Source organism: Mirounga angustirostris, unplaced genomic scaffold, assembly GCF_029215605.1.
Source record: "Mirounga angustirostris isolate CCGP_5_RB_7025 unplaced genomic scaffold, mMirAng1.0.hap1 SCAF_10, whole genome shotgun sequence".
Taxonomy (NCBI): domain Eukaryota; kingdom Metazoa; phylum Chordata; class Mammalia; order Carnivora; family Phocidae; genus Mirounga; species Mirounga angustirostris.
The window spans coordinates 115,465,496-115,480,865 of NW_026991718.1; the positions used below are offsets into that span (position 1 = coordinate 115,465,496).

General features: G+C 41.1%; 1 protein-coding gene and 1 non-coding gene across 6 annotated transcripts in view; one reads left to right on the top strand and one right to left on the bottom strand.

Moving 5' to 3' along the window:
• The window catches only part of PHF20 (PHD finger protein 20), a 144,328-nt gene that overhangs the window by 27,828 nt on the left and 101,130 nt on the right, over window positions 1–15,370 (top strand). The gene's annotated exons all lie outside the window — the stretch shown is intronic.
• LOC123852229 (small Cajal body-specific RNA 20) lies at window positions 2,723–2,854 on the bottom strand. Its single transcript, XR_006792836.1, has one exon. It is a non-coding gene; the product is annotated as a small Cajal body-specific RNA 20 (non-coding RNA).

The window sequence follows — 15,370 nt, forward strand, 5'->3', positions numbered from 1 at the left end:
GGAACAGTTTTGTTTTTTTTTAAGATTTTATTTATTTATTTGACAGAGAGAGTGACGGCGAGAGAGGGAACACAAGCAGGGGGGAGTGGGAGAGGAAGAAGCAGGCTTCCCGCAGAGCAGGGAGCCTGATGTGGGGCTCGATCCCAGGACCCTGGGATCATGACCTGAGCCGAAGGTAGACGCTTAACGACTGAGTCACCCAGGTGCCCTAGTTTTTTTTTTTTAAGATTTTATTTATTTATTTGAGAGAGACAGAGCGCGCGTGCACGTGTGTGGAGGTGGGTAGAGGAGCAGAGGGGGAGGGAGAGGGGAAAGCAGACTGCGCTGAGTTCAGAACTCTGTGCGGGGGTTGATCCCAGGACCCTGAGATCGGGACCTGAGCCAAAACCAAGAGTCATGTGCTTAATTGACTGAGCCACCCAGGTGCCCCATCTGGAACAGTTTCTTGAAGCTTTACTAAATCTTGCCAATACCCCCCTCCTTTTTTTTTTTTAAAGATTTTATTTATTTATTTGTCAGAGAGAGCACAAGCAGGCAGAGGGAGAAGCAGGCTCCCTGCTGAGCAAGTAGCCTGATGAGGGGCTTGATCCCAGGACCCTGAGATCATGACCTAAGCCGAAGGCAGATGCCCGTGTGACTGAGCCACCCAGGCATCCGGCCAATACTCCTTTTGGTAAAAATAAATTTTAGACTTCAAATCAAATACTTTACTTTTTAAAAGTTTTTATTTATTTATTTATTCATTCATTCATTCATTCATTCATTCATTCATTCATTCATGAGAGAAAGAGAGGCAGAGGCAGGGAGAAGCAGGCTCCCCGCCTAGTAGGCAGCCCAATGCGGGACTCGATCCCAGGACTCTGGGATCATGACCTGAGCCGAAGGCAGATGCTTAACCATCTGAGCCACCCAGGCGCCCCACTTTTTAAAAGTTTTATTATTTTATTAGGTGAGGAGGAGCAGAGGGAGAGGGAGAGAGAGAGAATCTTGAATAGGCTCCACATGGAGTGTGATGTAGGGCTTGATCTCACAACCCTGAAATCATGACCTGAGTCGAAATCAAGAGTCAGACCCATAACTGGCTAAGCCACCCAGGTACCCCTCAAATTCTTTAATAGTTAGTGTTCTGCTATTTTCATTTTCTTAAGTTAATTATCTTGATTTTATTTATGCCTATGTCATATTTTTTCAAGTATGCTAGCAATATAACATTATTTATATAGTAAATAGTAACATATGAAAAAGTTACTTGTAATTTTACCAACCTAACAAGGTAGTCTTTTTTGTAATTGCTTATATATAAAATAGGCATGATCATGGGGTGGCCGCCAGGCTCAGTTGGTGGAGCATACAACTCTTGATCTTGGATTGTGAGTTTGAGCCCCACGTTGGGTGTAGAGATTGCCTAAAACAATTCTGTTAAAATGGGCACGGGGCACCTGGGTAGCTCAGTTGGTTAAGCGTCAGACTCTTGATTTTGGCTCAGGTCATGATCTCATGATCGTGGAATTGAATCTAGGTCAGAGTCCGCTTGTCTCTCTCTCTCCCCTTTTGCCCCTCCATGCGTGTGCATGCTCTCACTCTCAAATAAATAAATAAGTAAATAAATAAATACAAATAAAATAGGCATGGTCTATGTGTACATAAGATTTTTATATATTCTTTTATTTTTTTAGTTATTATGGTATAATGTAATAGATATCTGTTCTCAAGCGGATAAACTGTATTTCAGATGGTTATTCTACTTTTGTAGAACTTTTTGCTTCCAATTTTTTATTTTTAAATTTTATTTATTTATTTTGAAAAGATTATATTTACTTAATTGACAGAGCAAGAGAGCACAAGCAGGGGGAGCAGCAGAGGGAGAGGGAGAAGCAGGGTTTGATCCCAGGACCCTGAGATCATGACCTGAGCTCAAGGTAGATGCTTAACTGACTGAGCCACCCAGGTGCCCCAACTTCCAATTTGTTTGTAAAGATTTATTTAATTTATTTTTTAGAGAGAGAAAGTGAAAGTGGGAAGAGCAGAGGGAGAAGGAGAAAGAGAATCTCAAGCAGACTCCACGCAGAGCACAGAGCTTGGGACTTGATCTCACAAGCCTAAGATCATGACCTGAGCCCAAACCCAGGAGTTGGATGCTCAACCACCCGTGCCACTCAGGCACCCTTGCTTCCAGTTATTTGTTTGTTTTTTTTCACAGTTCCACAGAAAGTAGTTTATTGCTTTTAGAAGAAAATAAGATGTTTTTAGAACTTTTATTAGTGAAGAAAAGCTGTTAGAACTTGAAATTTTTTCTAAAACATTATTTGGAAGCTGATAGAAAGCTTCTCACTTGCAGCCTGAGCTGTCCGATTAGACACAGCTAACTGCTTGGAAGCAGGGCTTGTGTTTGTGGCTGGTGTACCAGGTGTCAGGTCTGACCTCCTTTCCCCAGTGCCTGCAGTGCTCCTTCTCCAGCACCTGCTCATGGCTCTTCCTCGCCACCCCGCACCTTGCCGTCCAGTATGGACCCTGTCTAGGTGTGTTTGTTAGGTGTTGCCTATGGGGCAGGCAGGGGGCCAAGCTACTTTTGGGGCAACACAGGCCAGGATCAGCTAATGAGAGCCTGGCACTATCTAAGGACAGCCAGAAGCCCCATGCCCAGTGCTGCCATTTCAGACTCTAGTCTGCCTGTGGGGTCAGCATGACTGATAAAGATCAAGTGGGGACTCCCAGCAACTACAGATGTCTAAGGCAGGAAAACAAGACTGCCAGCTTGTGGCAGCTCCAACAATGATCCTCAAAGGCTGATCTTGACCTCTAACCCTGGCTAAGGAGAAAAGGGACCCCCACATAGCCTCATAGGAGAGAGGCCCTTCAAATTTTTTACTTATTTACTCACTTCATGGTAATTTAGCAAGCTCTATGTGGGGCAGTGAATAGAATGCTGTCCTGCCCACTTTTGTTGTCTTCAGGGGAACAGATCTTCTTAGGGGGACAGAGGGACCTGCTTGTGGCTAGAGTGGCCTGGTTTTAGAGGAATGTGAATGGGGCTAAGGGAAGGAATATGTATAGGCCTGGGGAAGGATGAGCTTGGTCAGCCTGGGGAGGTGGGAAAGGCTTTTCAGAAAAGGTGAGACTGGAGCCATAAGTAAAGCTACAGCAAACATTTGGGCAAAAGCAGAGTTTTTTGGGGGTGGAGTATCAGTGCTATAGGATCAGTTCTCAGGGTTGGATAGCTAGGTCCCTTTGGGTGCAGGTGACTACACAGAGAAATCCAATTGTCCTTGAGTCACAGTCAGATAAGTTGGCTACCTTGAATGCCTTTCCAAACAGAAATACAGAAAATCAACAGCCCAGCCTGTGAACTTCAGGTTGTAAGTATTTCTACAAATGTTAAGCCCTTATTTGGTGTACTGATAAATGCTTGTAATTGAGGGTGATGAATTCTGGATTAGAGTTTCATATGCTCTAATTACTAGCTGAGTTTACTTGGTCAAGTTACTTTACTTTTCCCAGTCCCAGTTTGCATGTAGGCAAAATGGGGAATTATAATTGGATTCTGTGGATTAGATAGGATCATTCCTGTGGAAGAATTTGTATTCCGTATTACTAGGAAAGTACAGCCACTAGTTTTCTTCTTAATTATGTCTACTATAAAAATGAAAACATTATAGGGGCTCCTGGGTGGCTCAGTCGGTTAAGCATCTGCCTTTGGCTCATGTCATGATCCCGGGGTCCTGGAATGGGGCCTCTCATAGGGCTCCCTGACCATTGGGGAGTCTGCTTCTCCCTCTCCCTATTCTCCTCCCCCCTGCTCATGCTCTCTCTCTCTTTCAAGTAAATAAATAAAGTTAAAAAAAAAATGAAAACATTATGGCCAGCTTATAAGAAGTTTTAGGACCAGAAGTCTAAAGTTGTAGTGCTGCAATTCATGGATTATCTAACTTAATTTTCCACTTAACAGTACCGTGAGATATGGGTGCTATTATTTGCCTCATTTTATCAGTAAGACAGAGGAGACTCAGAGAGATGAAGTCATTTGCCCAAGGTCACACAGGGTTAGGACTGGGATTTGAATCCAGATAGACTGAGTTCATAGCCTTTCTGAAATAACCAGAATTCTCCAGAGTGTTTAATGTTTCTGACTCCTAAATTTTAAATAAATAAATAAATAAATAAATAAATAAATAAATAAATAAATAAATAAATGTTTTTCTCTCCCAACTCCTACATTTTATTTTTTTATTTATTTTATTTTTTATTTATTTATTTTTAAAGATTTTATTTATTTATTTGAGAGAGAGAATGAGAGAGAGCACATGAGAGGGGGGAGGGTCAGAGGGAGAAGCAGACTCCCTGCCGAGCAGGGAGCCCGATGCGGGACTCAATCCAGGGACTCCAGGATCATGACCTGAGCTGAAGGCAATCGCTTAACCAACTGAGCCACCCAGGCGCCCCTCCTACATTTTATTTTTAAAAATATTTGTTTATTTATTTTATAGAGAGAGCTCTTGTGTGCTAGTTGGGGAGGGCCAGAGAGAGAGGGAGAGAGGGAATCTCAGGCAGACTGCCCGCTGAGTGCAGAGCCTAATGTGGGGTTCCATCTCAGAACCCTGAGATCATGACCTGAGCTAAAATCAAGAGTCGGACACTTAACTGACTGAGCCACCCAGGTGCCCTGACTCCTAAATTTTTTTTTAAGATTTTATTTATTTATTTGATAGAGAGAGACACAGCAAGAGAGGGAACACCAGCAGGGGGAGTGGGAGAGGGAGAAGCAGGCTTCCCGCTGAGCACGGAACCCAATGCGGGGCTCGATCCAGGAACCCCAGGATTACGACCGAGCCGAAGGCAGACGCTCAACGACTGAGCCACCCAGGCGCCCCCCTGACTCCTAAATTTTAAAAAACATATTCTGATAATGTTCATATGAATTCCTAATGCAGAGGACTGGACATTTAATTGGTTAGATATTGACATTGAGTGCTTTGAAAAATAATGGAGAATTTGTTTTATTATCTTATTATCTTTAGTGGTTTTGTTTTCACCCTGAGAAAGTGATTTGTTTACATTACAATAAGTAGTATTTCTTCAGAGTGGAGCCACATATTGAGCTTTTAGTTCGTTGAGGTAAGATATAGTTGTGGGGGTTAGGGTCTAACTCTTTATCACTTATTTCCTTTTGATTTTTAACTTGTGATTCCTTGGATTATTTGTTCTTATTTTGAAAGGGATCCTAAAGTAAATGAGGTTCAAGCTTATTATTATGAAATTTTCAAACATAATGAAAAGTTGAAAGAACAGTATAATAAACACTGTACCTTCCACCTGTATTCACAGATTGTTAACATATTTACCCAATTTGATTTATATACTTTTTATAATGTAATTAATCATAATTAGCAATAATGTTACATGTAGTATCTAAACCATATTCAGATTTTCCTCTTGTTCCAAGAATGTCATTTTTCAAAATCGAGATCAATCAAGATTGGCACATTACTTTTTTTTTTTTAATGGCAGAGAATCTACTTTTATTTTATTTTTCTAAGTTTATTTTTTTAGTAATCTCTACACCCACCATGAGGCTCAAACTCAGCATCCTGAGGTCACAAGCCATATGTTCTTCTGATTGAGAGCCAGCCAGTGTCCCTACATTTTTTTTTTTAAGATCTTATTTATTAGAGAGAGAGTGAGAAAGAGAGAGAAAGAGAGAGGAAGCATGAGCAGGGGCAGAGGGAGAGGGAGAAGTAGGCTCCCCACTAAGCAGGGAGCCTGACGCAGGGCTCCATCCCAGGACCCTGGGGTCATGACCTGAGCTGAAGGCAGACACTTAACCTACTGAACTACCCAGGTGCCCCAATTTATTTATTTTTAAGAGTTCTGAACAGTTGTTTTATAGAATATTCCACATGCTGGGTTGGTCACATTGTTTTCTCATGGTGAATTTCCCTTGCTTGTATTCTTTTTATATATTTCGTGTAAGCTGGAAGTTAGGTCTAGACATCAGAATTAACATTTGTTTGCAGAATGTTCCATTGGTTATGGTGTGTGTTTCATATTATATCACATCAGGGACACACAAAGGTAGGGTGTCCACTGTTCCATGTATCACTTAGATAAGGTGGTGATTGTCATCTCTCAACATTTTAAAGTTATATTTTTCTCTGTGGAAGTAGTAAATAATTTGTGGGGATGCTTTGGTACATGTCAGTATCCTATTAACCCACACCATTTACCTAATGATTTCAGCATCCGTTGATAATCCTTGCCTGAATCAGTTATCACACGGGAAATGGAAGAACAGTGATTTTTTACCTCTGTCATTTGCTTTATATTAGCGCCATTCTTTTGCAAGAAGAGCTTTTTTTTTTTCCTTTTTTGTTTTTTAAAATTTTATTTATTTGTCAGAGAGAGAGAGAGACAGAGAGAGAGAGTACAGTCAGGGGGAGTGGCAAACTCCCCACTGAGCAGGGAGCCCGATGCGGGACTCCCATCCCAGGACCCCGGGATCATGACCTGAACTGAAGGCAGATGCTTAACTGACTGAGCCACCCAGGTGTCCCTTTCTTTTTTAATTTTTAAGAATCACCAAAACTCAGATTATTTAGTGTGGTGTTGTAGTCAGATACATTAATTACTCTCTTTGGTGCTAAAATTATCTCAAATTTAGCTAGTGGGAGGCCCTTTAAACTGGGTTTTTTGTTCTTTTGACACACTTCTATTAGTCCTTGAGTATTTTCTTTTTTTCAGGCGCTACTTAGAAGGCCCACATTTATTTTGCCCATGTCATCCTCCCTGGAGTCCGTCATTTTTCCAAGGAGCCTAATTCCTTTTAGGTGGAAGTAGTGTTTAGAAGTAAAGCTCTGGGGGCGCCTGGGTGGCTCAGTTCGTTAAGCGACTGCCTTCGGCTCAGGTCATGATCCTGGAGTCCCGGGATCGAGTCCCGCATCGGGCTTTCTGCTCGGCAGGGAGCCTGCTTCTCCCTCTGACCCTCCCCCCTCTCATGTGCTCTCTCTCTCTCATTCTCTCTGTCTCAAATAAATAAATAAAATCTTAAAAAAAAAAAAAAGAAGTAAAGCTCTGGCACTGGGTGTGTTTATTGCTGCTAGAATGTTACTGCTTTTAGGTCTTTTCAGTGGATAGAGCTAAGAAATAAAATTTTTGAGAAGTTGTGAGTTCATTTTGGTATTTCCAATTTAAATTTAATATTTTGTAATTTATATTTTGATTTTTTTGCCTTTTATTTTGAAAATCTTTGTTTTATTTCTAAAATTCAATTTTTAATCAATCAGTTAATTAATTAATTTTAGAGGGGGGTAGGGAGAGACAATCTTACGCAGGCTCCATGACCCTGAGATCATTACCTGAGCTGAAACCAAGAGGTGGACGCTTAACTGACTGAGCCACCCAGGCACCACTGTGAGTTCCTTTTTAATACTCCTGCAGTATAATTTTCTACATTTTAAGTTATTTTTATATACATACAATAAAATTCCTCCTTTTTTGGCATACATGCCTATGAGTTTTAACACATATATAGATTCTTATAAGCATCACAACTTACAGGATAAGGGGAACACCTAAAGAATTCGCTTATGCGATACCTTTGCCAGTATATAATTATTTGATTTTATTATTTTTTAAGCTTGTATTTATTTGTTAATTCATTTTATTTATTTATTCTTTGAGAGAAAGAGAGCACACGAGTTCATGCTGCAAGTGGGGGGTGGAGGGGCAGAGGAAGAGGGAGAGAGAGAATCCTAATCAGGCTCAGGCTCATCGCAGAGCCTGATGTGGGGCTTGATTTCAGGACCCCGAGATCATGAAGTCAAGAGTTGTATGAAGCCGAAGTCAAGAGTTGTATGCCCAACTGACTGAACTACCTAGGTCCCCTAAGATTTTATTTTTATGTAATCTCTGTATCCAGTGTGGGGTTCAAACTCATAACCCTGAGATTAAGGGTCGCATGCCCCACTGACTGAGTTAGCCGGGTGCTCCTGATTATTTTTTTTATTTATCTATCTTTCCTACTAGAATGCAAGCTTAATTGAGGGCTGGTGGGGTAGATTGGGTTCTCTGAGAAGCAATGCAGTTGATTGATTTGGAAACTCCCCCATAGGGGGAAAGGGAGAGTGAGGGGAAGAGGCTGGGAGAGCTATCAGACTGTCTTGGAAGTCTTAACCCCTGGAGGGGGAGAGAAAAGGAAGGTAGGATGTCTTCCATTGAGTACAGTTCTCAGAAAGTTTTGGCAAAGGAGATGGGGATTTCTCAATTCAGCGTTGCTGTCAAAAGAGTCTTGTCTCCCAGGAAGAGTCTTATCTTAGTATACCTGCTCACTCAATCCTTGGCTGGGAGCAGCCCTAGGGAAGTATGGAGATGGTACAGAGGTCGGATGGGTTTAGAGCCTTTGTAGCTGGGGTCAGTTACTCTCTACTTGATAAGGATGCGATGGGTGCATTTGCAAGGCAGTCATGGGTGGGCTATTAATTTTGTTTGCTGATATATTTCTAGTGCCTGAAAATATAATAGGTAATCAATAAAGTATTTGTGGACCAAGTTCCAAATGATTGTAGGAAAACATTTTTCTAGGTTATTCTGATTGCTTGCATCTTAAGCCTGAGAGAGTTTTTTTTTTTTAATATTGCAGAATTAGATAGCAATTATGTGCAGGACTAACTGTGCCAGGCTCCCCATGTGCAGCTTCTCCATTAAATCTTCTCTGCAAGCTATGTTGTTTATTGTTTCAATTTTATAAATGAGGGAAGAAACCAAGGCTCACAGAGGTAAAAGTCCTTTGTTCTAAATTACACAGCTAGTGTGTGGTGGAGCTGGGATTGAACCCCTGTTGATCTGACTCCAAAGACTGGCTATGCCTCTCAGGTGATTCCTTTCCCTAGAGATCTTTTTCTGAGTGCTCTTCCATATTTCCTGGATTTGCTGCTAGGTTGCCAAAAAAACATGAAAAGGATTAAAGTATTTTTCAAAACCCATGTGACAGTAGATGTATATGAAGATATAAATGTGACCCAGAGTGGGTGAGTGAGTCTTTCTGGATTAATGCTTTGATATTTTTAATAGGTCTGTATCTTTGATTTATTTTGTCTGTGATGCTTATACGGAAGCCTGGTTTCTCTCTTACCTTGTCTACTATACGTATACTTATGTTAAACAACAATAGCAATGGTAGCTAACATTTATCAGAGATTTGTTGTGTGTCAGGTACGATGCTAATTGCCTTAATTGCTTTACATGAGGTATCTCATTTAATCCCCAAAAGCAAGGCCATTTGGAACTGAATCTCAGAAGTAAAATGACTTGCCCAAGATCACAGTTTTTTTTTTTAAATTTTATTTTTAAGTAATCTTTTTTTTTTTTTAAAAGATTTTATTTATTTATTTGACAGAGAGAGAGAGACAGAGAACACAAGCGGGGGGAGCCACAGAGGGAGGCTCTCCACTGAGCAGAGAGCCCGATGCGGGGCTTGATCCCAGGACCCCAAGATCATGACCTGAGCTGAAGGTAGATGCTTAACGATTGAGCCACCCAGGCACCCTATTTTTAAGTAATCTTTATTTTATTTATTTATTTATTTATTAAAGATTTTATTTATTTATTTGACAGAGAGAGACAGTGAGAGAGGGAACACAAGCAGGGGGAGTGGAGGAGGGAGAAGCAGGCTTCCTGCCAAGCAGGGAGCCCGATGCGGGGCTTGATCCCAGGACCCCAGGATCATGACCTGAGCTGAAGGCAGACGCTTAACGACTGAGCCACCCAGGCGCCCCTTAAGTAATCTTTACACCAATGTGGGGCTTGAACTCCACAACCCTGAGATTAAGAGTTGCATGCTCTTCCAACTGAGCCAGCTGGGCACCCTACTAAGATCACAGATAATCACTGATGAATCTGAGACTTAACTTGGTTTTCTTAGAAAACTGTTTTATGTATACCTTACCAGAATTCATTTGTAAATTATCCAAACCAGCTTTTCCTTTCTAAATTCTGGGGTCCCAAAGAAATCACAGGATTAGAATTTTTATTATTTAGAGAGGGGAGTTTGTAAAATACAGATTTAGATTTTCCATGGAGGTTGTTAGTTCTCAAAACAGTTTATCTCACCATACAGGCTATGGATTATTGATAAGAATTCGTGTTTTAATTTTGGACCTACCACTTTGGGGCACAATTTCCAGATATCCATTTCCTACTCTATGGATGGTGTTATCCTACCTGCCCACTTTACCTCTAGGGTTATGCAGATGAACTGACTAGCATGTGAGAGGCTGCAGTCTCCTAGCAATGATGTTTGGTGGCTAGAACAGAAACTGCTAGTTCTGCCACCCTCTGCCTTGTTCCCTTCCTCTATCAGCAGCGCACCATCTGCCTCCAACAGTAGGCCTAGCCTTCTCTCTTCTTGCCCAGAACACGGTGAAAAACTCCTTCTGTCTGTTGCTTTCCTGACTCTATGGCACATTTCCACTGCTTTGTTTCCATATAAGTTGATCTTGGTCTCCTTCCACTTTCTGTACAAAGGATTTTAAAATTTGAGTTGCATAATGTCCTTAGCTCTCCTCTTAATTTTTTGTTTTTGTTTTTGTTTTGTTAGAATTATTTGTACTGATCAAGTCTGAGTTCCTTCTTCTTACCTCTTCACTTCTTGTACTATCCTTTTTTTTTTCCTTTATTTTATTTTTTTTTAAAAAGTAATTTTTCACTGGGGCACCTGGCTGGCTCAGTCAGTGGAATGTGACTTTTGATCTCAGGGTTGTGAGTTAGATCCCCACGTTGCAAAAATAAAATCTTACAAAAAATAAAAATAATTTTTCATTTCTGAGCTTTTCACATGTATTGAGTGTCTGCTTTGAGTCAGACACTAAGCTACACACTGTGGAATGAAGAAAAATCATGTAGGCCCCTCAAGAAGTTTAGAGGCCACTTGGGTATTTGGCTCTGGCTTGTAGCATTGCCAGCCAATGATGTTAATCATATATTCTCATGTTTATGTCTTTGCTAATAGCTCATATTTATTGAGGGATTTATTCTTTGCCAGGAACAAGTCTAAAGGCTTTACGTGTTACACCCCGTGTAATTCTCATAACACTGCGAGGTGTGGGTATTTTTATTATTCCCATTTTATACATGAGGAAACAGGCACAGAGCAGTTAACTAAGTTGCCCAAAGTTGCACAACTAGTAAGTAATGAATTTGGGACTTGAATCCAGGTAGTCCGGCTTGTGAATTCGGCAGGGTATGACTCTAATCCCCATGCTGTGTCTTGTACCTAGGATAGAAAGTGAAGTTTTTGAAATTAATTATATCATAAAGTGATACTTAACTCTGTACGGAGTTCATTTATAACCCCCTGAGGGAGAACAGTTAATTTCGTGTGTGGGAATTTTAGAAGGCTTAACAGAGGTGTCTTATGCCAAGGCATTCATTCAGTGCTAGGTGCTGGAGATAGAGCAGTGATTAAGACAGATGTAGTCCCAGATCTTTAGGAGCTGACATTTGGTGGAGGTAGATGGACCATAAACAAACAGACCCATACCTGTAAGGTTAGGTGGTGATAAATGCTAGAAAGAGAAATAAGTACTAACAAGTGGAAAAGAGTGTGACATGGTGTGTGTATGAGGGGTGTTTTTTCATATAGAAGGTATTCAGGGAAGATCTTTCTATTAAGGAGACATTTGAATAGAGATCCGAAGTGAGTGAGGGAGTGAGCCAGGTGGATATCCAGGGGAAAAGGGTTTCAGGCAGAGGCAGCCAAGGCACAGCATGCTGGGCATGTTCAAGGAGGGTAAAGATTAATGGTGCCAGAGGTAGGAGATGAGTCCACAAATGTCAGCAGGAGCCAGATCTGGCCGTACTTGGGGGTTTGGACTTTATTCTGAATGTAATAGGAAGTCATTGAAAGATTTTAAACAGGGAAGTGACATTATCTGATTTCAGTTATTAAAAGTGGCTGTGGTTATTTCGTGTAGAATATGCTGAGGGCAGGCATGGAAAAAAAGAGGGAGAATAGTGAGGAGTCTTTTGTAGTAGTTTGGATTAAAGGTGATAGTTGCTTGAACAAAAAAAGCAGTGGTGGAAATGATGGGAAGTGGTCAGAATCTGAGTATTTTTTGAAGGTATAGCTGACACATTTGCAGATGATGTTGTGAGAGACAGAGAAGAGTCAAGGGTGACTCCAAGGGTGTTTGGTCTAAGTACTAGTAGAATTACTATTTGCTGAAATGGGGAAAATCAGCTATTTGGTTTTGGACATGTTAAATATGGCATTCCTTTTAGATAACCAAATGGAGCTTGTTGAGCAGATGGTTGAATAACTAACTGAGTCAAGCATTGAGGTGTGAGCTCTGGGTTAGAGATAGAAATTTGGGAATTGGCAGTGAGTACTTGGGATTTAAAAAAATAGATTTTATTTTTTAGAGCCCCTTTAGGTTTGCAGCAAAATTGAGCAGAAAGTACAGAGAAGGCCCATCCCTTGCCCCCTCACACTCTCATTGCTTCCCCACTATCAGCACCCTGCAGGAGAATAGTACATTTGTTACAATTCATGGACCTAAATTGATCCATCATTATCACCCAAATTCCGTAGTTTACATTAGGGTTCACTTTTGGTGTACAGTTTTTGGGTTTGGACAAATTTATAATGACACATACCCACTGTTATAGTATTATACAGAATCGTTTCACTGCCCTAACTATCCTCTGTGCTTTGGGGCACCTGGGTGGCTCAGTCGTTAAGCATCCGCCTTCAGCTCGGGTTGTGATCCCGGGGCCCTGGGATAGAGCCCTGCATCGGGCTACCTGCTCTGCGGGAGGCCTGCTTCTCCCTCTCCCACTCCCCCTGCTTGTGTTCCCTCTCTCATTGCCTCTCTCTGTCAAATAAATAAATAAAAATCATAAAAAAAAAAAAATGCCTCTTCAAGTGTTCCTGTCCCCTAACCCCCAGCAATCACTGACCTTTTTACTGTCTCCATAGTTTTATCTTTACCATAATGTCATCAGCTGAACATACATTCAGTAGGTAGCCTTTTCAGATTGGCTTTTTTTCCATCTGGTAATATGCAGTTAAGGTTTCTTCATGTCTTTTCATGGCTTGATAGCTCATTTCTTTTTAACATTAAATAATATTACATTGTCAGAAAGTATCACAGTTTATTTATCCATAAGTTTTCAGCTCATTTGGGTAAATACTAAAGAATGTGATTGCGGGGTGCCTGGCTGGGAGAGCATGCAACTTTTTTTTTTTTTAAGTAGACTCCACATTCAGTATGGTGCCCAACATGGGGCTTGAACTCACAACCCCGAGGTCAGGATCTGAGCTGAGATCAGGAGTCAGACACTTCACCACCTGAGCCACCCAGGTGCCCTGAGCATGCAATTCTTGATCTTAGGATCGTTAGTTCAAGCCCCCACCCCCCAAGAAAGATAGCATGTGATTGCCAGATCATATGGTATGTTCAGTTCTGTAAGAAACTGCCAAACTTTTTGAAAGTGGCTGTACCATTTTGCATTCCTGCTACCTGTGAATGAGAGTTACTGTTACTCCACATGCTCACCAGTATTTGGTGTCATCAGTGTTTTAGATTTTGGTCATTATAATAGGTAAATAGTGGTATCTCATTGTTATTTAAATTTGCAATTTCCCTAATGAAATATGTTGAATATCTTTTCGTATGCTTGTTTTCCATCTCTATATATTCTTTGGTAAGGTGTCTGTTAAGGTCTTTTGCCCATTTTTTGTTTGTTTCTTTGTCTTATTGTTGAATTTTAAGAGTTCCTTGTATATTTTGGATAACGGTTCTTTATCATATGTGTTTTCATGAGACTGGATGAGCTCATCTAGGGCTGTGCTGTCCAAAAACGTAGCCACTAGCCACATGTGGCTGTTTAAGTAAAATTGAAAATTCAGCTCCTCAGTCATGCTAGGCACAATTCCAGTGCTCAGTAGCCACATGTAGCTAGTGGCTACCGTATCGGAGAGCAGAGATAAAGTTTTCAATGAGAAGGTTCTGTTGGATGGTGGTAATCTGGGGAGTCACTACAGATAAAAAGGAGGACTGAGCCCAGGAGCCTTCCTGTAGATGTTAGCAGAGGAAGAGGAACCAGCAAAAGAGACTGGGAAGGAGTGACCATTGAGGCAGGAGGAATTCCAAGAGGAGGATGTCCAGAGGCCTAGTGCAAAAAAGTATTTCAAGAAGCAGGGAGTAATCACTTCAGTTTGTGACACTGCTGGGTCAAGTAAGGTGAAAATTCAATGACTGTTGATTTGGTGACATTGAGGCTATAGATGATCTTGACAAGAGTTGTTTTAGTGGAGCAGTGGGGACAAAATCCTGATTGGCATGAGTTCAGGGAAATGGGAGAGAGACTGGTGTGGTGCACAGTGGAGGAATTAGCCATTTACAGGAGCAGATAGTTCATTTATTATAAGGGGAAAAGGGAGACTGGGTATACAGATAGAAATGAAGGTTGACTGGTAGAATTGGTGATGGGAGCATGTTTTTTCTTTTTGTGTGTGTGTTTTCTGTTTTAAACTTGAGTTATAGGGGCAGCTGGGTGGCTCAGCCAGTTAAGCATCTGCCTTCGGCTTAGGTCATGATCCCAGGGTTCTGGGATCGAGCCCCGCATCGGGCTCCCTGCTCGGCAAGCCGACTTCTCCCTCTCCCTCTGCCTGCCAGTCCCCCTGCTGTGCTCTCTCTCTCTCTCTCTCTGTCAAATAAAATCTTTAAAAAAAATAAAAAAAATAAAATTGAGTTATAATTTACATACCGTACAGTTCAATGAGGCTTGCCAAATTCATAGTCAAGCATGTACCACCACAATCAAAATGTAGAGTGCTTTTATCACCCCATAAAATTTCCTGTATCCCTTTGTAGTCAACTCCTTCTGCCATTTCCAGCCCTTGTTACCCATGATTCTATCCATCTCCATGTAGTTTCACTTTTTCCAGAGTGTCATATAAATGGAATTGTACGGTGTGTAGTCTGTTAAATTTGGCTTCTTACCATATTCACTTATAATGTTTTTGAGATTCATCCACACTTTAGCATGAATGAGTCATTTGTTGCTTTTATTGCTGAGTAGAATGACATTGTATGGATGTACCACAGTTTATCCATTTACCTGTTCAAAAATATGAATTGTTTCCAGTTTTTACTAAATATGAGAGAACGTAAGTTCTCATTGTCTTGGGTAAATACCAAGGAGTGGGATTGCTAGGTCATAGGTTAAGTATGTGTTTAACTTGTTGAAAAACTGCCAAACTGTTTTCTAGTGTGGCTATTCCAGTTTGCATTTCTACCAGCAATGCATGAGAGTCCCAGTTGCTCTGTGTCTGTGCCAGCACTTGGTGGAATTCTTTTGATTCCCTCCTTTTTAT